This window comes from Dasypus novemcinctus, chromosome 11 (genome assembly GCF_030445035.2).
Source record: "Dasypus novemcinctus isolate mDasNov1 chromosome 11, mDasNov1.1.hap2, whole genome shotgun sequence".
Lineage (NCBI taxonomy): Eukaryota > Metazoa > Chordata > Mammalia > Cingulata > Dasypodidae > Dasypus > Dasypus novemcinctus.
Genome location: NC_080683.1, coordinates 57,588,573 through 57,608,560, shown reverse-complemented (window position 1 = coordinate 57,608,560; position 19,988 = coordinate 57,588,573). Strand labels below are relative to the sequence as shown.

General features: G+C 37.7%; 1 pseudogene; it reads right to left on the bottom strand.

The window, feature by feature from the left end:
• Positions 1-8,402: 8,402 nt before the first annotated feature.
• Positions 8,403-8,533, bottom strand: LOC111765166 (small nucleolar RNA SNORA32; annotated as a pseudogene).
• Between the last annotated feature and the right edge of the window lie 11,455 nt (positions 8,534-19,988).

Below are 19,988 nucleotides of genomic sequence, written 5' to 3'. Positions count from 1 at the left end.
ACAAAGGCCACACAATCTGAAACTCTCACTGCCTCAGATATAGAGCCTTTCACCCAGTAAACTGAAAAAATATTTGTGTGTCTTAGAAAACACACACGACACATACATATCAGAATTCTAAACAATTTGCTCTTGAATTGAACACAGAAAGACCACACAGAGGTGTTTTGGGAAACCATTCATACTCATAAATTGGCGTGAAGCTTGCATCGCTAGATAACATTTCTCTGACCTTGCTGTGCTTGTGCATCTGAGTGAAACTGGTTCCTCGACCTTCTAGGTGACAGCCAAGCCCTTTGTCATGGCTTACAAGATCCTTGCTTTCCGATTTCTCTACCTACACCCTCATTTCCATGGCACTTCACTCTCCACTCTCACCCCACAAACATGCTGCCAGTGCCGCCCTGATCTCACTGCCCCATTGTTACTTACTTGTCCTCTTGTCTCCATCACTATAGTTTACGTTTCTTATGGGATGATCCTGTCTTACATATCATTTTATGTCCAACACCTGGAACAGAGTAGAGGCTTGGAAAATGTTCAACCTGTTGAAAAAGCGCTGGGACTCCAAACTCCCTGCTCTTTCTAGGACCTTTTATAAGGTGGTGCAGGAAAGGTTTGATTGTAAATAACTTGCCTAATCAATTACCACTATGACTGTCTCTTGAATTTGTAGCCCCTGAGTCAATTTGTTAAATAATTCAAAGAAAGAAAAGAACAACATGGAAAGTGGCTGATTGTGTCTTCAGATGGCATCAGTACATTAAAATAGAGGAAGACAATTTATATTATTAAGTTTGGTGTTGCTTTAAACACTTTGATGGAGGAACTTTAAAGATTATGGTTTTGATCTACTTTGAAAACTGTTTAGTATTGCTCTGTTCATCCCTTTCCTCTCTGCCAGGGAAGGAAAATTAGGATATGCCCCAAAGTATTTAGGCCATTCTCATTTTTTCTCATTGTGAATTCTCTGTTATTCATTCAGTTTGATTTATTTATCTTGAATTGTAGTCAGGTATTTTTTTAACATATAATTACTCACCTGCAAACAATTTGTACCTCCACAAGACGCTACTAGCACCCATGCCCCCTTGTGTGGCAGAGAATACAAGCTAGCCACCAAAACTATTAATATTTCCTCTTTTTTCCTCAGCAAGCAGCTGGATTACACTTCCCAGCCTCCCTTGTAGTTAGCAGTGGCCATGTGATTCCAGTCAATGGGATGTGTGTGGAAGTGATATACACTCCTTCCAGTCCTGACCCGTAAAAACCTCTCCCACAGGGCATTTTCGGGACTTGGAGTTGTCCTGAATGATATTGCAGGGACAGATGCTGGACATTATATATCCTGCCATAACCCACTGAATGGACTGGGAAAGAGTGGAAACTACAATGTGAAGTAGAATCCATGCTGTGTAGCAGTGCTCCAAAATGTACTCACCAAATGCAATGAATGTACCACACTAATGGAAGAAGTTGTCAATGTGGGAAAAGTGATGGGTGGGGGGAGTGGGGCATAAGGGAACCTCCAATATTTTTTAATGTAACATTTTGTGTGATCCATGTATCTTTTAAAAATAAAAAATTAAGATAAAAATTTAAAAAACCTCCCCCATGGAATCCTGCAATCCTCCTTCTCTCCTCTTCTACTAGCTTGATGCTGATAAACAAGACCTTGAAGCCAAGAGATGAAAAAAAGAGATGAAGCCAAGAGCCCTAAGATGAAAGGCACCTGTATCACCAAAACACTATTGAGGAAAGACATCTGCTTTATGGGAGAGTGAGAACTAAAATTTTACAGTTTTAAGCTATTGAGCTTTGAGGGTATATCTGGTACACTGATAATACACAACCCAAGTCCCTGGTTCCCTTCCTGATAGATGACCTCACAATATTGATGCAGAAACTGATCCTACATCTGCCACTGCTGCCTGGAGGAATCAGCACCCTTGACCCCTCACCTCTCCCCCTCTGGGAACTGGTCACTCACCAGGGAAAAAACCTCCACCCAAGGCTTTCCTTGATTGCTGATCACTTGCCTGGCTCCTATCAGTGGAAGCAGTCACAGCAAAAGTCCCTCTCTACCCACACGGCTTTGGACTTTAGTAGTAATGGGATGGGTGGGGAATGAGATAAAGAGAATGTTGATGAGGACCCCCTATGTATCATGTGCTCCTTCATACATTGTCTCATTTAAACATCATGAAAACCCCTTCAGGTAGGTATCATTATCCCCACTCTACATAAGGGGAAACTAAGCATTCACACAAGGTTACCAGCTAGTAAGTAGTAGAATCTAGATTCAAACTCAGGGTGATCATTTCACTCCAGCTGGAGCCCTCCCGCACTGACACATACCCATCCTACTTCCTCTGATCCCGTCTTAGGATCTCCCTTGGAGATGAGCTCCTCTGGGTAGAGTGGAATGGGAGCTTCTCTATAGAAGCCAAGAATTTTCACTGAGAGCAGAGTGGGTGGAGGATGTGTACTGACCTCCACATTTAAAACTTGAAACACATATTTCCATGGAAAAAATATTATGCAGATGGCCCATTTTTAAAAATGTATGCAAAAACACTTTGCAAACCATCAAGAAGTATATAATATGCCTATAAGGAATTACTATTCTACAGTACATTAACACTATATTTCTGTCACTTTGTGGATTAAATAGCCTTTTGTGAAATGGTTTGAGAACTTAACCACTGACTGTTGCACTGTCTCAAAGGAAAAATACATCCCAATAGCCAAACAACTGACTTACAACAGACTTTTGGAACCCAATCCGTTCATTAGCTGGGAACTGCCTGGATTAACATGAAGAGGACATATCATCACCATCTTCATCAAGTATTATTTATTAGGAGCAGTGCATGGGGTGAGGGCTTCAGGGTAAAAGAAAAAAAAGAAGGAAAGTGTTAATCTAATTTTTTAACAGCTACAATTCCACATCCCCAGTTGTGAATGAAATCAAGCTGTTCCAAAACATCCCACTCATCTTCCTCTTTACTTCTTTTCCCACCATTTTCACTTATCTTTTCCTCTTCTTTCCTTTTTAGTTATCTTCCTCTTGCAATTCCATTTTTGTTTGTCTTTCACTAAACCAGGGGTTCTTAACCTTTTTTTAGTCCATGGGCCCCTTTGCTAGTCAGGTGAAAACCATGGACCCCTTACTAACTCCACACTATACTGTGTATTATTTAATAAATATGTCACACCCACACCAGCATGTCCCCACAAGAATAATGTTTTTCTGAATTTCAGTTCAAGCTCACAGACCCCTTGTTAAGAACCCCTGTTCTAAAAAAAAACACTTTTCAAGGGACGACTGTACCCTCAGACTTTGTGGCAGTCTAGAAATATTAAAGTGACCAAAAAACAGTCTTCAATGGACTCTCAGATTAGTTGAAGAGCAATTCTGAAAACAAATAAAATTTAGTGTAACATGATAAATACAAAGAGACATGTAGGGAGTTAGGAGAGCATTATCTGGGCAGGTATTAAAGGAGCAATTCTGCTCCCTTTTGCTCATCTTACATCTGCATGTTTTCTTCCTTCTTTTCCCCAACCACACCAGTTTACACCTTCATAACTCCTCCTCTGAAATCCTCTAAAATTGTCCTACCCAGTCTTCTGGCCTCTCCCTCTCCCCACTGTGATCCAATGAGCATACCTGCCAGGTCAGTGTTCCCCTATCCCATCATGCTCCCTCCCTACTTGTCCCACTGACACATTTGCTTATAGAATCATGTATGAATTCTTCACATAGCACTTAAAGGCCCTACCTGGCTTACGTCTATAGTCTATTGCTATACAAATCCCCCTTAGTTTGCCCTATTTAGCCAAATTGAACCACATGCTAACCCAGACGTGCTTCCTTCCTTATGCCTTTGGTATTCTGTTCTCCTCTATTGTGCTTCTCGGATCACTACGGAATTCCATGCATTCTTCAATACTCCACTAAAAGCTCACTTCCTCTCAGAGCTTTCCTGAATACCCCCAGCTATGGATCCTTTATCACTTTTTTTGGAGGAAGGAATAACCCTTGAGCACCTTAAATTTTAGTATGTCAGGCACAGTCCTGGACATTTTTTGGGCACTATCCTATGCAATGTCCACAACAACCCTGTGAAGTGGTTTGCCTGTTTATCAGATAAGGAAACCAAGGCTCTGGGAGATAAACTGATGTGCTCTAGGTAAGGAAGTGGCAGAGGCAGAATATGAATCCAATTCTGCATGACTTCCTTCATTCTTTCTACCATTCTGCACTGCTTCCTTCATTCTTCTCTTATAGCAACAGATTTGAACAATGGTGTGTATACTCACTGATGGCTCTATAATATCATGGGTACATTTTGGTCAGAAACTGAGTCTTAAACTCCCCAGAGTGCCCATTGCCATGTTTTGAATAGAAGACATTTAAATATTGCAGTATTGATGTGAAAGTGCTCCATCAGGCATGATACTGAGTGGGTTAAATCAACCAGGCCCTCTCTTGTTGTCATATGCAATTTAACTCACTAGTAAACAACCAAGGAATCATGTATGTCCATAGATGCATTAATACAAAGAGTCATAGTTCTGAGATTCTCAACAGTGTAATTCTCTAAAGAGATTCCAAATAGAAGACACACTAGAGAAATTGGCCCTTGGTGTTTGCATCTGGCAAGTAAGTTTGAGAAGGATAGGACACTGAGTGTCAGCAAATTCTGAAAATGTTTTGTTTATTTGCTTAGATATTCAAAGTTAATTTTTTGCCAAGTCTTGTGGACCCAAGTACAAGACTGAGACACACACAAGTGTTTCTTCTCAGGCAATAATAGCTCCTAATACCATCTGGATGCCTACACCAGTTAAGAAAATAACAAACATGCCTTTTTCCTTTCCTTCTATGGCCTAGAAGCTTGTAAATATGCAATCTGTTGTGTAGAGAAGAGAATTACAAAAATAGGGGCTTCAGATCTTAGAGACAATTAGATATCAATTTTATTCTGATCTCAGTGGCTTAGGAGCAAAATAGAGGTGGATGCTAACTCCGTTAATATTGAAAGAGCTCCACTGTGACCCAATTTACAGTTGAGTTCAACCCTGTAAATTACTATGATATTTTTATTGATATCATGAAAATGTATCTTCATTTCTCTATTTCCACAAAAGCATGTTGCAGAAACACTTAAAATATTTTGGCATACTTTAAAAATCCTTTCTACAAAAGAGACCTGAAATTAATGGTGCATTTCAGTCAACACGTCCCTCATGGTGCTTTCTTTCCCCTTTCTCAAAGCCACAGAATAAAACAAAATGGGCCAAAACAAGGCCTCTGAACACGGCTGATAGTAATAACATCTGGCTAGCAGGGAATCAGAATTGGTGTTACCATCTTCTCTCATACCCTAATGTATATAAGAATAACACCGAGTTTGTTTTCCTATCAGATTTCACTTTTCAATGAAGTTTTAATTACCAGCCCTTGTTAATGTCTTTTTGTTGAGGGAGTTTTGCAATTTACCTCCCATTTTCTTGCTTCCCAAATCTTTCTTTTTGTAGCCCGCACCTTTTCCTGTCTCCCTTTTTCATGTCCCCATTCGGAAAACTTCAGAACCAATGTGATGGCTCACCACTCCATCAGCATCATCTTTTGAACCCTGCATTATCCTAACCACACAGTGGTTTCCAGCCATCAAGCACACAATCTTAGTTGTACATTAGTCTGGAAATGGGCTTTTCCCCCCTTTAGGTTATCTTATCCACAACATGTGCAAATATTACCTCATTCCTTTTCTTGCTGGTTCCAGAGATTAACCCTAAAACTGTCATGATAAATGTACAATTTAAAAAATAGTCAGTTTCCTCAAACTTTATTTTGTCAGTCTTGTTTTAAATTTCATCCCCTGTTATGACGTGGCTACTTGAACTTGTCATTTTTTATACTGTTTCATTTCCAAATGTCAGAGCCAAATATGATGTCATATGTTCTAGTAGCACAGCACTTATCTAAAGGAAAAAGCTTACCCAGAGCTTTTTCTAATGTTTTTATTTGTTATAATAACATGCATAGCATAATTTGAAAGATATATTTTTTAAGGAAATCAATGAGACAGACTTTAATCTTTAACTATGAAAAGGATTCCTTAATTATTTCAAAGGACAGAAAAATTCTGTTACTCAGACTAGACATTTAAAAGTTTTTTTTCTCCTTCACAACATTCAATGTTGGCAAAATCATTCCACTTATTAGTCAAGCAGTAATTTTTTTGCTTTCTCATAAGCATCATGCAAGCATTACAAAAAGTGTTAAGAAGTGAACAATGTTATTCTTGTCCAAAAGCAACTTAATATTTAATCTTTTTTAAAGTGGAAAATAAAACAACTCTAGGATTCTCTCGTCTTCTAATTAGCACCACAACATCATATTTAAAAGACAGAAAGGGAGGATGGTGTCATGGGAAATGTAATAGATTTGGAAACAGAGACTAGGGCATAAACCCAGTAAAATGATACCGATCAAGTCTCTTACTCTTCCTCATTTATTAGAGAGAATCTGTTCTACTCCAAAGGACTTGAAGAAGATCAAACAAATAATCCATGGGAAAAGGCTTTGAAAACCATAAAGTATTAAACAAATATATGGTATCATTTCTGCCAATTTTTAATCCCCACTCGTAACTTAAAATTATCCGTGTTGGCATTCTGTGCCCCATTAGCACTTTGTACATCCTACTCTTCCAGGCTTGACTGTACTGCACTGCAATCATCTCTTTGGCTAATGTTTCTCCTAGATGCTTGCGAGGTCCTGAAATTCAATTGATCTTTGTATCTCCCATGCCTTGGACAGCCCTGGAACACATGTCTTTTGAGTGATTAACTTACCAAATGAATATTTATATTGGGCCCCCAATTTTTCATTAATTCTTTTCCCATTTTCAGTTGTTTCCATCAAAACCTAAAGCTCTTATCTTTGCCTCATGACTCTACTGCCTATACAGAATAATGCTAAAACTTGTTCTGCCTCCAAAATCTTCCCCCTACTGTTATTTTTCTATGTACTTTCCCCTTTGGCTAAGAAAAGAATATCAGTGCCATAACTGAAGAAGCCATCACGAACAAGAAATATCATCAAAGTTTTAGGAGTTAATCTTTAAAATTCATGCAAATTTTGAGTAGAAATTTATAATTTATCTTGAAAGTAATTTATCTTGAAAAATATTTTTTCTCCTAAATATTTGAGTAAAATAGTTGCTTCAGAAAAATTTGCCATACTTGTACATTCAAGGATCCAACAGTTCTCAGTCTTTGCTGCACAAAGGCACAAAATAACCTGTATCAAGTTTCAGGGAGCAAATGTGTCTCAAGCAGTTGAGGACCCACCTCCCATATGGGCGATCCCAGGTTCAGTTCCTGGTGTCTCCTAAAAAAAACAAATGAGCAGACTACCCACAGACAATAAGCAAAAACACAATGAGCAGACAAAGAGCAAAAAAAACAATGAACAATGAGCAAACAGAAGAGGGAACCTGAAGCAGTAAAAAAAAAAGAGTTTCATTAATATATTAAAATTAAGGAGGAAATTTGATCTCACACAGAAAGATAACTTACTTTATAGTCTATAAAATACTGTACATTCTGAACATACCATTGCCACCAAATAAATGAACAAAAAAGACCAGAGAACATTCGTTATGCCTGGATAATGACATAATATATAGTAAGCTGATTGCTCTATTTCTCACTATATTAATGAATTGGAGTTATAGTTTTTATATATCAGTCTTTAGTGATTAGTGAGTTACCTGGGATAAAATTAGTTATACTTTTTTTTTAACTGCTAAATTTATTTTATTTCCACCACAAAAAACACTAGATAAACAGAACCAAAAATACATTCTGATTTTCTACAATGCAAAGAGTATTTTTAGTATGTTCAGCATATTGTAAGTTAACACATTTTTATTTATGGAATTGAACATGTGATCACTCCACTGTTTAATTACCAAAGTCAGTTTAGTTCCTCTGAAGCTTGAAACACGATTTTTCTTCAAGACAGCCCTTTTTAAAAAGAATCCACAACTGTTTTCAGTCAGCCCTATGCCATAACGAGAATATAAAGATTATTTCCAAAAATGAGTTCTGGAGCCAGCTTCATTCTGTAGCTCTACTACATAATGAGTGGTTAATAGCAACCCAGAAGGATTATTATTTGGAGTAGCCAGGTAAAACAAATTTTGCAAGCAGCCCAGACCTATACTGTCCAATAACCATTATCATATTTCAAAGACACATAGCATGAAAAAAATGTAAAATCTCATTAATTAAAAATGATATTAAAAAATAATATGTAGTTTGCATTATTTCTACTGATCAGTGCTGATACAAGCAATCTCCTAAAATACAACTAGTAGATAGAATGTTCCCAATAACCTGAATGCTAACAAGGTAGCAAAAAGAAAACCTAGTGGGAAGGTTTTGTTTTTTTTTAATGGTCAACTCCACAGCCAAGCAGAAAACTGCATTCTAAAAGCCTTGGTAATGACCATTATACTTATTTTAACATCAAATATCTTGGCTTAAAGTTGAGGACCTGCCTATGGGATGTAGAAACACTCCATCCTGCCAGGGACCTATCTCTTGCAATGCCATTTAGCCTGTTTCCATCAGCGACTCATTCAAACAACACAAGGGATTAAAGAAAAGAAATGATCTTTTCTATTGTTCTTTTCTTTACCGTGTTTTGTTTTTTTGTTTTTTGTGGTTTTTTTGCAATTCGGTTTCTCACTTTCGAAATGAAGACAGCAAGTAAGGGTTTATGGTAGATTATGTGAGGCAATAAATATGAAAGACAGTGTACAAATGTTACCTATTGTTTCTTTATTCATTGTATTTAATAACTATTTATTGGATACCAGGCATTGTTCTGAGCATTAAATTGTAAACAGGGCAGAGTCCTTGCCCTCATTCTGATGGGAAGAAACAAATAAACAGATAATTGCAACATAGTGATAAGAGTACTGTGAAGAGAAAGGAAAAAAAAATGAGGAGGATAGAGAGTGAGGAAGTGGGAAGGTCCACTGGGAGATTATTTGATCAGAGACCCAAAAGAATGAGAGAGGGACAGCTTGGGGCAAAGGGCATGCCAAGTACAAAGGCCCTTGGGGAAGTCAGTATGCTTGTTATTAGTAATAATAAAGCAGATACAGGTGGTAACTGAGGATTATTTTATGCAAACACTGACGCAAAATTCAAATATATACCAGGGAAAATTTTTTATCATCCTGAGCATTTTATGTCAGTAAAAGTCTCCAGAAGAGTGCAGGGAAAGACCCGAATGGTGGTAAGGGAACCCAGGCTGGGGGTTGTTACTGATGACCCCAAGTTCTGAATCTTGGGATGCAGCCATAGTTGGAGAAGAGAGGGCATGCACAGGGCAAAACAGCAAGTTTTATCCTAATCTCTCTTTCTCCTTCCTCACATGAATGTCACATCTCTCCCAGGGACTGCTAGACACAAGTCCTGGGAAGATAAGAATTGAATGTCAAGAGAATGGTGGAAATGGTCCCAAGCAACTGAGAAGGGAAAGAGGGTCCCACAAGGAAAGAAATGCCAACTGATTGTCACAGAGAGAAAAAATTCCTGCAGGATAGCTGCTCCTGTGTGGATGTTCACATATCAAAGATGCATATAAAGTAGTGTTATTGGAATTACAATTTTTTGGTGTATTTTTGGGGGGTTACGGGGAGGTCCCCAGATGAGAATCCAAATTAATCTTTAAAATCTGTTTTGGTGTATTTTTTTAAATTTCTACCCTTAAAAGAACAAACAGAGGGAAGCAGACTTGGCCTAATGGATAGGGCGTCTGTCTACCACATGGGAGGTCGGTGATTCAGACCCCAGGCCTTCATGACCCGTGTAGAGCTGGCCCATGCGCAGTGCTGATGGGTACAAGGAGTACCCTGCCACGCAGGGGTGTCCCCCGTGTGGGGAAACCCCACGCGCAAGGAGTGGGCCCGGTGAGGAGAGCCGCCTCCCCGCAAAAGAAAGTGCAGCCTGCCCAAGAATGGTGCCACACACACGGAGAGCTGATGCAGCAAGATGACGCAACAAAAAGAGACTCAGATTCCCAGTGCCACTGATAACAATAGAAGCAGTCACAGAAGAATACACAGCAAGTGGACACAGAGAACAGACAACTGGGGGGTGGGAAGGGGAGAGAAATAAATTTAAAAAATAAATAAATCTTAAAAAAAAAAACAAAAAACAGCATTTTCTTTTCCCAATGTGGGAAATCAGCTTGCAGAATTTGATTTAATTCTGTGACCCAGATACGAATGATATTATGAATCATTTGAAATATTTTTCCAGAAATATCATTGAATGTATTTCATTTCCAATTAAGAAACATCTGAATGATTCCATGCATACTACACATATATTTTATGTACCGTTCTCAGAATTTTGTTGTTTACCTTTGCCCATCCAAAGAAAGTGGCCATCTCCACATTGATATACAACACTCTCTATTTGCAAAAAAATAAATTTGTCCATGAGGCAAACAGTTTTGTTTTTTCTTTTGAAACGAATTTGTGTACATGTGTTTTCTTAATTATTTTATCTTGATCATCTTTGATTCTGGTGGAGAAAAAGAATGTAATACTAAAGGAACTGCCATATCTCAGACATCCCTTTTTTGGATAATAGGCCCTTTGCAGATTCTGATGAATGCTAGGTCACTTCCCCCCCAAAATAAGAGAGACAAAAAATTTTGCATTCAGTTTCAGAGGTTTATGGGCCCACTGAAGTCCATCTATGCACTTCAGACCAAAGGTTAAGAACCTCTGCTCTAAAGGATTTTAGAATTTGGCCCTGGTGGGCCCATGGCTATCCCTCAAAATGCAGCCAGATTCACATGACTTAGCTTGTTTTTGTGTCCTGGATTCAATGTGTAGATGAAATTCCACTAATCTACCTTGTAAAAACTAGAATCTAAACACTCAATAAATGAGATGATTCCTCCTAAAAAAAGACAGTTTGGAGTATACCTTATAGTGCCCATGAATTTGGAAAATAATGCTGACTAGTTGGAGCCATATTGACAATGTGTACTTTTGTATTCACAAAATAACATGAAGAATAGCTCTAAATGTGTATTTCATTACATTTGATCATGGTAATCCCCAAATTGATAGGAAGCCCATAATATAAAAATGTTACATCATTTCATTTCTGTAAGACTTGACCATTAAGGGCCTGGAATATGCTGCCTGCTCTCCTTAACCCACTGCCATAGGTGCCTCCTTGTAGCCCCTTATCACACAGGAAGCTCCGTCCAAGGAGATCTGGTTAGAGCTAGAGAAAAGACTGTTTCTGAGAGTATAGTTTTTACTTCCTGCCAAGCATTCTATTCTCATACACTTTTGTGACCCTATGGAAATGGGAACCATGAAAATATTTTCTGGCTTGGGGGTTAATCTATAGTTCATTTTCTCCAATGTGCTCCACCCAAGGCCAGATGGGGTTCTAAAATGAACTAGGTTTTAACTACAAAGCACCCTGGTACCCTCAGGCAGGGAAGGCATTACAAATATGTGTGCTATGTAAAAGTCCCAGCGGGATTTCCTCTAGGAGCCTGACTGAAGGCGCATGTCCACTCTGGGAATCAAACTACTTTGAAATTCTCAATTCGCTCTGAGCACTGACCTTGTAGCAGGGATAGGAAGGCCAATTCAAACCATGTGTAAGGGCTATGGCTCTAGGCAGCCTTCACTGCCCTCTCCATGATGCCTGATGGTAGCCGTCCCAGGGCCTTTCCAGCGTGCTCTCTGAGGGCGTTGACTTAGCTTTCTAGCAAAAACGTACCTGTTGTGGTGGAGAAAATAGGAGCTTTGGACTCACTAGTCCTGGACTGAATTCTGGTTCTACATTAAATGCTTAGTAAATTGCTTATTATTGAATAATGCACATAAAATATTTAGCATAATACTTTGGTGAAGTAGAAGCTCAGAAATGGCAATATCATTATCCTTTTATTTTCATCCTTAAACACTGTAGGAAAGGAAACTAATGCTTATCTCTGTTGTCCTACAGATAACACGTATGTTTGGTCTCCTTTAAAGTGTTTCTTTTAAAATGCCCCAAAACTTCTTATACCATGCCCAAATTGTCTCTATCAAACTAAGCCTGTGCAAATGCCCCCCAATTTTCTGAGCTTATGAAGCATTGGAAAAGTTAAACTGATTCAGTGAGAGCTAAGAGAGACTGTCAATCTGGGATTAAAGATGTGTGACAGAATAATTTCGTCATCTCTATCGAAAAATTCCCTGGTACTTTTTAAAAATCTCAGCAAGAAAAAAAAATGTTTAAAATATTTTTCTAGTCACCAAAAGAAAGATTTATATAGTATTTTACTCAAAACAGCCATTTTCATCCTGCAGCCAGGATGCTTTAAAGAGGAGAAAGCCCAATTGTACATACCCCCATGAAAATGATTCCAGGTGCAACGAGGCCTCAAGATTTATATAACTCAGTTCTTAATTTATTTCCTTTAATCCTCACAATTTTTCCGGCTTCTCAATTGCCAGCCACATGTTTCTCAATAAAGACCCTGGTGGCACCAAACTTCCAAGTTAGATGCTGTTTCCTGCGTGCCCAACCAAAAAGCATTTAGTGTTTTTAATCATTTCTCTCAAGATATTTCCATAGAGGAAAAAGTCTGTTTAATGCCAAATGTTGGTTTTCTGTATGGAAACACTCAGTGTGCAGGTAGTTACTAGAAAGCCTGGTTTTCAGCTCTGATGTTAATTTCACTCCTCCTGTTTCAGACCTCAGCAAAGAGCAACACTGGAGTTGATTAGCAGCTATCTCCGTGAAAAGCACAAAGTCTGGGGAGAACGCAGCGAATCAAAACTGAAATCCATTGCAATCTTAATATATAAGTATGCATTGAAAATATTTATAATATAGGTATATTACCTAATGGGCAATATCTGCCGAGAATCTGTGTAGATAACAAGAAGGAGAAGAAACTTATAATATAAGAAGTTTCAGTGAACAATAGTTCACACTCAGTTATTAAAAATCAATCTCTGACAGGTAGAAATAAGTTTCTATAAGAAGTTCCCTTTTTATATCAGCACCACTTAAATTGGCTGTTTTTACATGTAAATTTCTTATAATGTAAAAACAGCCAATAATAAGTAGAGATGATTATGCAAACAGAAAATTTATATTACAGTTGTTTTACACTATATTCATAAAAAATAAGCTAAGTAAAACTTCAACCATGTTGACACTATTAACACTTTCCTCTAAGAGGTATGAGTAAGAATTCATTAGGTTGGAAAGGTAATTTGTGAAAGGTTTATATGAGGAAACAATTATAAAAATTTTTCACTTTTAACATTAAAATCCCCCTTTAATAATAAACATTAATTTATAGCATCCTTACTTAAAGTAGTGAAATCTATTCTATGCCATCAGTTAACTCTGAAAATTTCAGAAGATGCCACTTTGTTACCTTCTTTGTGATTATTTGGAGTCTTTGGAAATGTAAGCAGCTGTCATTTCGCATTGTAAAAACTGTGATGATAATTTGTTCTTTAGAATGGAACATCCATCTGAGCAACTTTTCACACGCTATGTATATGGTATCCTTGTCAGCATCAGGCAGAACAAACATAGCTTATGAACAGAGGTTAAATGATAGATAAATCATTTCATTAGCAACATACGTAAAACTCTGTCGTGTATATGAGTGCCTTGGTGCTTGTCTTTATCTTTGCTACAGCTTACATTCCTTTTTTTTTTCTTTTTAATAAGATTCCCAGTATTTTGATGTCATATGTTTTGCCTTATTCAGCCATTTGGAGCACAGGTGTGCCACTGTGTTTTTGATGGAGTGTTGCTATTCCAGATAGCTCCATCCAAAACACAATCCCACACATGTAATCCAAACCCCTGAAGGTGAGTCAGCCATTGTGCCTTTATTGTGGAAATTAAGAGAACTCCTCACATAGCTCTGCAGAATGTAGATTTAGTAACACTCACAATGATGAAGGAGTAATTCTGAACTTCAAAAGACCCCAGTCTTCCCCTATGAATTTTCAAGGGAGATTTTTTTTAAAACTTCTGTGTACATTCTACTAGAGTCAAAACCAATGTTGTTAGATTGCAAATATCTTTCCACAGCTAATAGACACTAATCCCATATACATGTCTTATACCACCTCAAAAAAATGGAAACAGTCGAACATTCTGGTTAAATGATTTTCTGGGTTAGAATGAGGAACTTCAGAGAATTTCTGGCAATGGAAATATTCCTTCAAGCACTCAACAAGATTCTATTAATCGATATGAATGCACAACAAAATTCTTATTTCCTTGAAAATGTTTCCAGATCTTATTACATAAGGGAATGAACACTTTCAAAAGGTTTGCAACAACAAAGAGAACAGCCTGGTATTTAGGCTTAATCTGGGTATTATTTTCAAGACACACTTTGGAGACAGTCTGTGAGTACTCTGCCGGAGGCTTCTCTTTGCCTGTGTTTATTTTTCCTACTGATGTAGTGAGTAGTTGTGATTAGTTGTAGATTAGTGATTAGAAGAGGTGATTAGTGGAAAAGATGCTGAACTAAAGAGAATAAATGGGAGGACAGGTGTCATATTCTTTTGCCTACAGACTTTGTTTAGAGCTTGCACAGCCAAGTCCATGGTGGCAATTTTGACCCTATGTGGGTGGCTGCCTCCCTTCAAATGCTCAGCTGCTCTGGCCCCCAAGGCACTGATAGACTGTCTCCTCCACTTTGGAACCCTCAGATGATGAGTCTCTGGCCCTTTCACAAAAAAAAAAAAAAAAAAAAAAAAAACCTCAACACCACATGGTGATCTAAAAAGTACTCCCTAAACTTACCAGGACTTTATAAAGAACACTGCATACTCCACTGCACGGGGTCCCTGTGTTCTGTGGTTTTTGTTGTCACAAACCACCTTTCAGTCTGGATCCTTTACTAAATGTAAAGAATATTAGAAGGTTGAAGCTGGGGAGAATTTAATAACCATGTAGCCCAAACTTCTTAAAGGATCAAAAAGATAACATGTATGAAAATACATTGCAAACTGAAAAATTCTTCCTAAAATTAATGTATTCTATTTTAAAGATGGAGAAACCAATGACTAGAAAGGTTGTGGTTTTATCTATTATACCTTTGGTTGTAGATAATGGCATAATCAATTTTAATACTTGTATGTCATTTTAATTAAAATTTTCATATAAAGTTTAAAAACCATGAGTTCCATGACTGCTCTTTCAAATGTGTATTTTAAATTAGGGATTCAGAAAATTCTTAGCACAAACATTCTATCCTACAAGCAATATATATGTGTACTTTATTAACAAAGAGCTTGTCAACCACAGCTGGCATAGTTCTGTGTAGGACATCACAAAATCTGGCCTAACAGAAGTGGAAGTTAGCCAATATTGTGTATTATACCAATAGACATACTTTGTCAAGGCATTTTCATTGGGTAAACATGAGAGTATGATATAAAATGCTGGGTAATATTTTAATAATAAAACTCTCCCATTTGGAGTAACTGCAATCCAAAAAGCAGAAAGGCATAAGTGGCTGTCCAGAGTTGGACCCTCAGATTTCCATGCCTGGCTCCAAGATCCCTAAACAGAGGCACAAGGGAACTGCGAAGCAAGTGCCAGGTCCCATTCCTACCTGGCATCACACAGGAAGGCACAGGGAAGAGACAGGCCTAACACATGATGCTGCGGTGGCAGAGAAGCCAGGTGGGGAGAATACCTCTACCTCTATCCTTTGGGCCTATCAGTGATGCTTTCAGGTTTGAAGCAGGGATGGGAGGATGTGCAAAACAATCATTCCACAGCTTCTACAATTGCCATGGGGCCTGGGATGCTACTCATTAAAACTGCTTATGCCACAGGGAGAAGCTTGAAGCGGACTGGCTAGGAAGTTGAATCTGGTATAGTCAAGGTACCTGCTGGGACTTCAGCTGAGCTCACCATGCTGTTTCTTTCAGTCATCCTCACATATTCCCTGAAAGTCTCCCAACCTTCTGCACACGTTGTACAGAAGCATACTGACCCAAGCATACTCCAGGTCTTCCACAAAAACCCTTTCAAGCGTCTTCCACTGAGCCTCTCATTTGCTCATGACGTGTTAAAGAAGAACTGGGGGGTTGACGGTTCAAGAGAGAAGTTGAGAAACTTAGAAAGAGGAAGACAGTTTAGCAGGTTTGCCTTTACTCACACCTAAGAAACAAATTAAGCATCCTATTATAATCAGACTCTTTAGCTTCACTGCAACTTTAACCATGGGCATCTGTACTGTAGGAGGAAATGGGTAAGATTTTGGAGTGATTTTCAAGTTGCCAAATGAATGAGACTTGTAAGACAATACCCACATTTTAAACAGTGAAACTGAAATACAGGGTACTTTGGCGAATTCCCAAGCACTGATGATGCCAGATGTCTACTCTCTTGTATTTCAGTACCCGGCCCCTTTTTATTTATTTTCTTTTACAATGTGGTGATGCTGAGGATGCATAACATTGCTTATTGACGCTCTGTCAAAAGCTATTGATGACAACTGTCAGCACACCAGCCACCCCCAACTTCCTCATCAGACTATGCCTCATATTCACCAAGCTAAACTCTAGCAAACCCATCTCAGGAATCTAGTGGCAGAGTGGGACCAGACTTTATTTCTTAACTCTCTACCTGTGGGGAGAAAGAATTTTTATCTGACCCTTTTTAACTGCCATGATTTTCTCCCATTTTAACAACTGAGGGGAAATGTGCATTAAATATTTTCAGAATTAAATACCCATTTTTATAACTTAAAGTTTGCCATGATTTACTTTCTAAGCTAATAAGAGGCACTAAAACTGGTTAATATAGAGCAAAATGTTACCGAAAAGCAAATCTCTCTCTCAGTGTGGTGCTTAAGATAAACATACAATCACATACTGTTTATTATACTTCAAAAATTAAAGAAGAAAGTTTGGTGTGGGGAAGATTTTTCTAGCTGTATTTAGAGAGTGACCTGAGATGTGGGAAAGTTGTCTATTGCTTATGTTATTTTTTTCACCCACTTTTGAATTCTTTGAGGCTATATTTCCCCTGAGTTGAGCAGAGATTGCCACCCACCTTGGCTCTTCCTGCCTCTGCTCACAGAATCTCTTTGTTGTTTTATCTAATCAGATTCAGAGGTCCTGCTATGGTTGGCTCGCTTGGATTTTTCAAGGAGGTTATATTTCTTATTTCCCAGGCTTCAGAAGAACTAAAAATAACTGGGTGAAAATCTGAAAGGCAAAGCTGCTCTATCTGCCAGCATTACAAGGAGATAGGATCAGGCCTAGCCCAAAGAGAATATATCTCTGTTCTTTTGTGACCATTAAAGCCAACTTGTATCTGATACCATATTTAATAAGCTTATTTTTTCTTATTTGACCATTAAAAATAGACACGTTTTATGTCCATACTTAATAAACTTATTCTTTCTTGTTCGTCTATTGAAAATATCCATCTTGGTACATCCATGACCATGTTAAAATGAAACTGCCCTTGAGTCATTCTTGGCCTTCACCTTTGTGCATCTAATATTAAAATAACAACCAAAACTTGTAAAGCAAATTTAAAACAGCACCAATAGAACATGTTCTATCCAAATGGCCACTGTCATACTTAAAACCACTTTCTACACTTTAGTCTCATGCTAATTCTTTTATCATTCAATATAAAATCCCATCCAGAAACTTGAAGAGTGTGTGGCCCTGAGACTCATTATCAAGGATTTGCTCATCAAGGCAAGAAGACTTCTTTTCATGAGGCTTTGCTGGTAGAAACTTCCATCTCAGTGTTTTGTAAAGATGGATTACACCCATGAAACATGGGTGAGGGAACATCTGTCATACATGAAAGATAAAATATATCTGGCTATGCTTTTTCATGTTTTATTTTTTTTAGAGCCATAAAATAGTAAAAGACTAAATCAGGGAAAAAGTTCAAAAAAGAAGTTTGCACCATTAACTTTGCTAGGGCATCAGAGGAGATATAGGATTTCAGTTCTTAACTTACAAATATGTAGAACTAGAGATTATGAAAATAAATATTTAGCTATATTCCAAAATGTCTTTTTTAAAGGTTAACAGTTTCATACTGAATAAAAAGTAAACAAACAGTGGTGAATTAAGAACGTTGTTCAAACTGCTCTCTTTATCGTATTCACAGTGATGATCCTTCCTTACAAAGCTGAGCAATAAAAAAATTAGAAAAATAAAGACTCAAGATAATACTCAGAAGTGCATTTATATGTAACATGGAAATTTTAATAATTCATTTGAAATGTTAGCATAAGAATTTGTATAACATGTAAGTGTAAATCGCTGAGTCAATCAATCATCAGGCTTGCCAGACAAATTTTTACATGAATGAGGTCCCAATCAATAAGTCAGAAAATAAAGCTGACTTTTTAAAAAAATTTTTATTGTATTTTTTTGACGATACATAGATCACAAAAAATGTTACATTAAAAAATATAAAAGGCTCTGATATACCCCACACACACCCCCAACTCCTCCCACATCAACAACCTTTTTCATCATTGTGGCACATTCATTGCATTTGGTGAATACGTTTTGGAGCACTGCTGTACCACATGGATTATAATTTACATTGTAGTTTACACTCTCCCCAGTACATTCAATGGGTTATGGCAGGATATATAAGGTCCAGCATCTATCCCTGTAATATCATTTAGGACAACTCCAAGTCTCAAAAATGCCCCCACATCACAGCTCTTCTTCCCTCTCCCTGCTCTCATAGAGGTGGAGTGGGCATCACTATTCCAGGGTCCACAGGATGAAGAATAAAATATGGATTAGAGTGGATTTACTGGTATTCTACTGTAGAACTATTGTGACTAGTAATGGAAGAAACTGTAGCACTGATGTGGAGAAAGTGGCCACGCTAGTTGCTGAAAGCTGACTTTTTAATTGGGGGATCAGGGAATGATGAGTAAGAAGATCAGCATCCAGGACCAGGAGGGATTTTCTTTCCAACGTGTCTTAAGCTTTCCAAACTGGATCATAAAATGGTTAATGGAGATCCCGGGTTTTCTATGTGGTACTTTTTTTTTTTTCCCAGTTTTGACAAGGACCATCTCTACTTTATTTGCTGGCCTATTCCAGAACCTATCCATAACTGACACGGAATAGGTGCTCACAAATTGTTCAATGAGTGAAGGAAAGAATGAACGTATGATTGGTCTGAGTAGAGATGGTCACATTTCCAGTAATATTTTAAATGAGAAATACTAGAAACATGCAAAACTTAGCATTGATATTTTATTATACTTTCCCTCTCGTGGTAAAATATTTTTCTAATCTAAAACATTACAAACAATGATATAGAAATTTTAAGCCATTATGGGGGTAACTGAAGCCCTCTGTTTCTAAATAGTTATTCCAGGCAAAGTTTTGTTTTAGAAAAAGAAAGGATGAATGGGTTAGTGAGGAACAGGAAATCTCCTTGAGTAAGTTTCAGTATCTGATGTGAAATGGGTGGGTCCAAGAGAAGAACAAATGGCAAAAAAAAGAAGAAGAAAAAAAGCCCCAAGCAACAGACAAAATGTTATTTTACAAAAATGAAAATCATCAACATCTGCACAATTTTGTCTTGTTCAATAACCCTATGATTATTTTCATTCCAAAGTTTGTTTTGCTGAAAAATGCTTTTAAAGCATAAACGTTTGTTCCAACCAGGGTATTTGTTTGGGGACAAAAGGCACAGTCACTTTTGCAAAATATTTCCATAGCTCCATCCTTGCTCACAAATAGTTAGTTGGGAGTATTTTGAAAACTTTTTTGCAGTTCCAGGCATTTTAATATGGCATATTGCACATGCAAATTTTCTTGAAATTACTTTACCTCCATAAGAGAGAGAAGATACAATTCCCTATACATATTAAA